This window comes from Protopterus annectens, chromosome 2.part1 (assembly GCF_019279795.1).
Source record: "Protopterus annectens isolate FY-2018-M chromosome 2.part1, PAN1.0, whole genome shotgun sequence".
NCBI lineage: Eukaryota > Metazoa > Chordata > Ceratodontiformes > Protopteridae > Protopterus > Protopterus annectens.
This window is the reverse complement of record NC_056729.1, coordinates 1,887,225,828-1,887,233,803: the sequence shown is the minus strand read 5'-3', so window position 1 is coordinate 1,887,233,803 and position 7,976 is coordinate 1,887,225,828. Positions and strand designations below refer to the sequence as shown.

The 7,976-nt window shown below is 37.0% G+C and overlaps 1 protein-coding gene across 1 annotated transcript in view; it reads left to right on the top strand.

The window, feature by feature from the left end:
• Positions 1 to 1,312: 1,312 nt before the first annotated feature.
• The window catches only part of LOC122794684 (lipopolysaccharide-induced tumor necrosis factor-alpha factor homolog), a 260,987-nt gene continuing 254,323 nt past the window's right edge, over positions 1,313 to 7,976 (top strand). Inside the window, exon 1 of the mRNA XM_044063311.1 lies at positions 1,313 to 1,369. The gene's annotated coding sequence lies outside the window, so the exon portion shown is untranslated. The remainder of the gene's footprint in view (positions 1,370 to 7,976) is intronic.

Below are 7,976 nucleotides of genomic sequence, written 5' to 3'. Positions count from 1 at the left end.
TTCATTGCATACATTGTAATGGGCAGACGACCGTCTATATCAGGGAAATACCTCGGATAAAGTAATTCTAGTACAAAATTGCTTCGAAGCTTGACTAATCTAAGTCTGGTGAGCTGTATCGCTTATATGCTGGTTGAGCGTTTCCTGTTAAGTGTTACGAGTAAAAAGCAGTTTTGTTGCCCCAGGTGAGGTTACAGTGGGTCATACCAATTTAACAAGAACACAAGATAAAGAGGAGGTTACTAAAATAATGTTTTGCAGCTGATTTTGGGAAGGCTCCAATATTTGCTGCAGCGAAGTGATTCTGAGTAAAAGACACCTGACAAGTAATCAGTGTAAGCAGTAGGTCTTCACAGCCGTAGCTAAGCAGCATACAAATTAGGGGCTAAACGCATAAGAGCGCCCGAGAAACAGTCAGTGTTTGCAGCAGTTCTGCACATTAAATACAAGGATATACGTTGGGAACGTTTAGCTAACTGTTTGATGGGATATATGACAGTTCCCTGTAGTTATAATGCTCAACAAATAGAAAAATAAGTACAATAGTTATACAGAGCTGTAACAGAGCAGCAACATACAGGGCATACACACGGTGCAATAACTACGTAGTTAGACTAGAGAAATATGTACAAATAGCTATACAGAGCTATAATTGAGTAGCAACATACATGTGGGCATAATCACATGTAATAACTAGAATACAGACAGAAAACACGCACCCACGAACGGATCCAGCAACCGAAGGTACGAACTGGACTGGAAGGGGCCAGAGGAAGATTTAAAAATGGCGCCTGACTCTAGTGGCATCACTATATGGTTTCAGGGGTGGGAAAAGGGCAGGATGAAGGGAGGGGGCACAACGTAGGGAGACGGGGGGGAGATAGTTGAGTGAGGGGAGGGGATAAGTACAGAAAGATAGACCAGAAAGAGCCAGGAAAGGAAGACCAAGGATGAGGCTATGAAAAACAATCAGTAAGGATAGGAGTAGAGACACAAGGTAAGAAACATAAGGTAAGTAGTCACAGGGCTTAGGGGCAGGGCAGTGAGTCAAAGGTGGAAGGAAAACATAGAATTCACAGGGTGGAGGAGATAGAGAAGGCAGTTGGAGATTTTATTTTTTTTTTCTTAGTTTTTCCTTTTTATTTTTAAAGTTTAGAGCTTATAAGATTGAAGTAAAGACAGTTAATGGATGGGGGCTGCCATCTGCTGACCAAAATGGGTAATTACAGATATGTGGAGAAGCACTGGGAGGAAAGGAAGGGAAGAGTCTATGGAGCCAAGAGAGGTTGGGTCGGTGCTGGGCTGCTGGCTAGTGCACGCTGGGTCAGACAAAAACATCAACCAATGACAAAAATGACTATGCAGTAAGGTACATACACTCGTTTTATTATTTGGTTCTTGTGGGGAGGCAGGACAGTTTCGCAATACACCGCACAATCCCTGAGATGGTTCTTACAGGTAGGGAACCCAGGTACTATGTAGCACAGGTAAGATGTTTGGGGTAACTTGTACGGATTGATAGCAAGACTCGTTTTAGTATTTGGTTCTTGTGGGGAGGCAGGACAGTTTCCCGATACACCGCACGATCCCTGACATGGTTCATACAGGTAGGGAACCCGGGTACTATGTAGCACAGGTAAGATGTCTGGGGTAACTTGTACATATTGATAGCAAGACTCGTTTTAGTATTTGGTTCTTGTGGGGAGGCAGGACAGTCCACATGGAGTTTATTGACTCCCAGGGAATGTTAATCCTAGGGGTAGTCCCTGGGAGCTTTGACTTAAATACAAGGAACTCTGATGGCAGTTGCATTTAAAGCAAGTGTTTACGCTGGATTGAATGACATGTTGCTTTAAGCAGTATCTTGAACTTATGAGCTGCCAAACGCCAGAAATTTTATTTTCCTTGTTTTATGTTTTTATATTAATTTAGACAGTACTATATTGAATTATTAGTTTTTAAAGAATAATACAATATTAATTATATTTCTATATATTTAAATCAAATTTTAATGTTTTTAACATTTGTTAAATAATTTTCTAATTAACTTAGCATGTGTCTACCATATATTTTATAAGTGGCTGGCTATGATATTGAAGTATTTGCTCTGATGATGTCCAATTAACATTTACTATAGGCCAAAAGCACTCAAAAATCTTTCTTAATACCTTCTCAATAAACTTGCTTGTTGTGTTAATACCTTGGACTGAAGGCACTTTTACTGAAGAATGGCTTGCTTGCTATATTAGCATTTGACCCCATTTTCTTTTCTGTTTATGGTTATCAGTACAGTGGGGTAGTTCTTTTTGTTTGTTTTAGTTTCTGACTTCAGAACATGCAATGTCCTTGCAAGACGTATTTTCAAGTGGTGCACCCAGTGAACAGCAAGCAAACATGCATGGGAAGTGGTCAGATACCAATCCAATTGCAGGAGAGTCCTTCGAGTTTGTAACATGCTGTTTAATCTAGTTGGTGAAACTTACCCCTATCGTTACTTATTTTAGCAAAATAAGTCATACTAGGGATAATATTGCTGCTATGGATTTACCAGGAAATTCATCTTCAAATCTTGATCAATTTGAATGATAATTTATCAGTCTGCAAACTCCTGGGAAAGAATGGCTCGTTCCAAAGCGTGTAGCATAACAGGAAGAGGAGATCTGATAAGAATGGAGGAGACAATAGTGAGGCACTTGTTTGATTTAACTAATTCCACCAACACGCCCAATCCTTCCAACTTTGAGTTTACCTGTTGGTTAAACTGCATGGATTTAAACACTGTACACACTGAGAACACAGCAAGTGTTTCATTTGACGAATAGATATGACTGTTTGAAAGCAAATGATGTACGCTTAAAACATTACAGCTAGATAACATCTATTTAAAAGAATGTATTGTTAAGCAATGAGTAGCTAGGGACGGTAGGGTATGGAAAAAACCTAATGGCCTAAGTGATGATGTAGAACTATAAGAAGACTTAATCTATATTTTGACAACTGTGTTGATGCATTATGGGACTAGTGGTTTGCCCTAATGAAAAAGCAATGGCACCATTATTGGACAACTTTCAGAGACATGATGCTCCATTAAAAAATGAGTTATTGTTTATGGACAGGTCAAATAAATAATCTAACATTGTTTTATTAAGCTTAATAAAGTTAAGATAAGGAAATACAATATGTTAAAAAGAAATGAGATTGAATATGCAAAAGGAATAGCTTACCCTAGACCAGGGGTATCCCATTACTATTCTAATGGTGCTGAGTTAGACTCATTTGCTAGACCAATAAATCAAGAGAATAATGCATGTGATGACTTTTGGATAGTGATCATTTCCCACCACTGAGGCAGTCAGAAAGAATTACTCAAAAGGAATGGAGAAACTTTCAGTCAACCCTAGAAACTATAGGTATTCCAATCAGCCACAAAACACAACACAGGAATAACGGGAAAAGTGGGAGGGGAATGGCAGTGCCTTCTCTAGAGGATGGTGTTTGTAATTCCATCAATCCCCTAGATTCCACTATGATTAATTGCATTAACATTAACATTGGTAACCCTAATGAAAGTATTGAGTGTTGTTTAGATACAAGTGGGGACTTTAATGCTGTTGTTAATATCAATGAATATAAGGGGTTTAAAATCTATAACTACAGTGACACGAACATTGATTGAAGGCACTTTGAGCTATTCGGTAAAGGGTTCACATTTGTACCCAGGTTTAGAACAGACATTGGTGAAGTTTTAGCTGACCTAAAAATATATGTTGGGAAGTTCATCTTAAGCACTATATACCACAATGTGGTTCTGGTGGCTGTTTCCAATGAATTATTCCTTAGAAACAGTATATGCTACCCCCCATCTACACCTCACATTAATATTATTTGAAAAGTCCTGTGACAGAGATATTGGAAATTTTTTAACCAATTGTGTTTTGGAATCAACCACAACTTGATGAATTTAGACTGTTTAAGGAATTGATCTCCAAAAGGGAAATTAGAATCAGAAAACCTGACAAGGGAGGCTGCATAGTGCATCGGACGGCACAGTGGTGCAGTGGTAGCGTTGTCCCCTCACAGCAAGAGGTTGTCCAGTTCGAGTCTCAGTTGGGGTGCCTTTTGTGTGGAGTCTGCATGTCCTCCCTGCATTCATGTGGGTTTTCTCTGGGTGCTCCGGTTTCCTCCCATGTTACAGAGACATGCATCTAGATCATTTCTCCCCGGGCCTCCCCTGAAAATTGGCTTTGCTCCAAGTTGGACTTTCCCGGTTAACAAATGTTAAATAAATAAATAAAAATAGTTCTTATGAACACCATGGACTACTCTACTATGATGTATAATGTGTTGAGTATAGATGAACAGTATGTAAGAGTCTCTGGAAATTAAGTAAACGGAGTTTATTATGAAATTCACATGATGCTACAAGACATATTTGACCAGAATGTGATAGATTACAAACTATACAATTTCCTAAAAGTTGTTTTTCTCCAACCCCCACAATCCTTGGTATTCACAAGATACACAAGGATATAAGAAATCCACATTGTATGCAGATGCTGCATCAGGTTCTAAGATAAACCCTTTAGCATTATATATGCATGGAAAGTTAAAGACATTTTTTATGAGATATCTTTATATTCTCAAGTATTTTTGAGACTTTTTGGGCAACATTAAACTTGAATTATTTGATGAAAACAGTATGTTTGCCACAACAGATGTTGCTGATTTGTTCTCCTGTATTCCACATAGTACAGGAATTAGTTGGTTGAGAGCTGCTTGTAATAGCTGTGATTTTTTCATCCAGCAAAGAATGTTGTATCCTGGTGGATTTAATGGAGATCGTACTTGAAAATAATTACAGTTTTTTTGAAAGGAAGTACTTTAGACAGACTTAAAGTGTAGCAATGGGTGGTGTGTGCACCCCACTATATCCAAACGTGGGGCTTTGGTTTTGGAAACAAAATATAGTTTTTACGTCTGAATTCATGAAAGATATAACTTTTTTATGAGATTTTTGGATAATATATTTATCAGCTGGAAAGGTGACATCAGTCGATTTCTCGAGTTTGTAGAATTTTTTAATTGTAACACAGACATTTTGAGATTTACAGACACATATTTACATGATGAAAATAATTTTCTCAATGTTACAATTATCAAGGATGTGGTAAATCAGAAATTTATTTCAAGACTCTTCAGGAAACCTACTTATTTTAACAACTTTCTACATTATAGGAAAATAAACAGTATCAGACAATAAATCCAGTTATATCCAAACTCCATTGAACAAAAATATGATAAAGAAACACTGAAACCACAAATGCTAGGTCAATCCTTTATTAAAACAAAATCTGAAATCCGTAAGACTTGAAATGCATAGACCTTGGAGCCTTAAAAAAGTACAAGTGCCAGATCAATTCTTTCATAAAACAGAAGCTAAAATCCTTAAAACTTTAAAAACATAGTCCTTAGATCTTTAATAATGCAAGTAAAACTTTTGCCTTATGGCTTCATCAGGCAGATATCAGAGTTAATTACATTACTGAGTTTAAAGGAAGGGAAAACAGTCGTATGACTCAGTGCACCTGTTTATTCAATTCACATAATAAAGGTTTTAAAGTCACTGTTCCATTCAAACCAGGTGCTATATGTGCTCTTTGTCATAAAATCCATTTTATTTCTTCATGTTTAGCAACATGCACAATGTCACTGCCCTGAAGAAGTTCACATACAATACTTAAAATCATGCATTTAAAGGGGTGACTTTTATTAGTTTTCGAGTATATGTTTGTAAAGTGCATGGTGACAATGCATCTGCTGCCCTTACCCTGCTGTTGTGTGATCTCAGAGTTGGTACGTATAATTAGCAGGGGTTCTGGGGTATGTTTTATTTTTTGCAATTTTTGCCCTGTATTATTTTAGGGGACGGAAGATGTAACATAATATATTTGATTATGAACACGAATCATGTAAGAAAATGTTTAAAAATTAGTAGACTTTCACCATAGCGATTGTTGCATGTGAACTGATTAGGTAAGATATTAAGAAAATGTAACTGAGTAAGTGACAGCTACATAGTTTTGTAAGAAATATGTATTTCATGAGGGTGAAAAGGCAATATAATGAATTTATGTTGACAAAATGTACATACCGTCTTTATATATCAAAATGCTAAACACAGAGGAGTAAGGAAAGGTGCTTGTTGAGGGAAAGAGATATTTAATAGTTTTTAATTAATACTGTAGGATCACTGAGAAGACAGCAGAATGAGAAAAAGAAGTGATGATTGATGAAGGAAGCATACATAGTAACCGATCTTGTAGCCTAAAAGCTGGGCCCCTTTGCTCGATATCATACAGAGTCCTGATGATAATCACTGCTTCGCTCTCTGTAATATGAGTTTCCCAGCATTCTTTGAACTCCATCACCTGAACAGTGCAACTGGTAAAGCAAGCAGCAGGTATAGAGTCCTATACCTTTACTATCTCATTACCAAGACCATCTGGCATGACAGACACCTAGCCCAATATAGTTCCCATTTCTGGAAAAGACTGGCATTGCCTTTAAAGCAGAGTGCTTCCTGAGCAACCTTTAAAACCAATCTAGATGACACAAAAAACATTATTTCTAAGCAAAAGCACTGTCATCATTCCTTCAGTAAATAATGCCCTACCTGAATAGATCTCCAACACCAAACTCTTAGGAGTCACAATTGATGACAACTTGAAATTTGGCCTACACTTCCAAACTGTTATTAAAAAAACATCCAAAAGCACAACTCTATGTGTAGAACAAAACAATACCTAACAAACAGGCATAACTAGAGAAATCATCATTAAAGCTTACCTCCTACCTACCCTACTGTATGTCTCCCCACTCTTTACTAACCTACAAACATCCATACAAGAAAAGGTGGAATAATGCTACAATAAAATAGCTTGCTTTGTTGCAAATTGCACTTTTAGAACTCATCACTGTTCTGCCCATAAAAAAAATAAATTGAACTGAACTTCCATATCGCCCCCACTATAGTCAACTACTGCTATGCTATCTGATACTCTGATATGCTACCCTGATAAATGTCTGGCACTAAAAGACATGCTTTAACACTATCATCCTAACAGAGCTCTTTGCTCTAAAGACAAACTCCTCCTGTTTGTCTCTAAAGCCCAAAATGCATCAGGAGCCGCCTTATACTCAAACTATGTAGCTGCCCTCTGAAATGCCCTCCCTCATGCCTGCTTTATAGGTAGTTCAGGTGGCAGTGTGTTCCATTAGTTTAACAGGTAGTACAGATGATAGTGTGTTCTATTCATTTGATATGTAGGCACAAGCAACTCTATTCCATTTTTTACTGGTGATTTCATTTTTGTAAACCAAAGACTTTTTCTTTGCTTTGAGAGAAGATCACTGTTACAGAATTTAAGAACTATTTCAAGAATGTCAGAGGATATGAGGAAACTCCATCACTTAATTTTTTTTTTCTTTTTGTTCCTGATGTTTCAAACACACATTGTATGTCACTATGCCTTAAAAACTATTTGTAACTGTCTTCCTTTCCCCATACATTTATATACATGTACTGCTTCCTTTTTTTTTACTTATAGCATGTTCTTGCACTTTGCAGTCTGTTATTATATTCTACATTACCCACTTTCAGTTTACCTCCTGCATTCTGTCCTAAATGTAATAGCACATTATTTATGAAATCCCTATCCTATTTTCAATTTTCAAAATGCATTTCAGTGTCCTAGATAAACATATTTTAGATGAATGGTATAAACCACAGAATGTTTAATCCTTCCTCCTTGCAAGCTTGTACATAAGTTTTATTATATGATTAAGTGGACTCTGTACAGTACATTTCAAAGAAAAAAAAGTGCAGCTTCACAGAAGACAGTAGTAAACTGTTGCCTTCACTGAACTGTGAGACAATAAGGCAGCAAAATGTTTGTGGAGGAAGGCAAATATAGTTT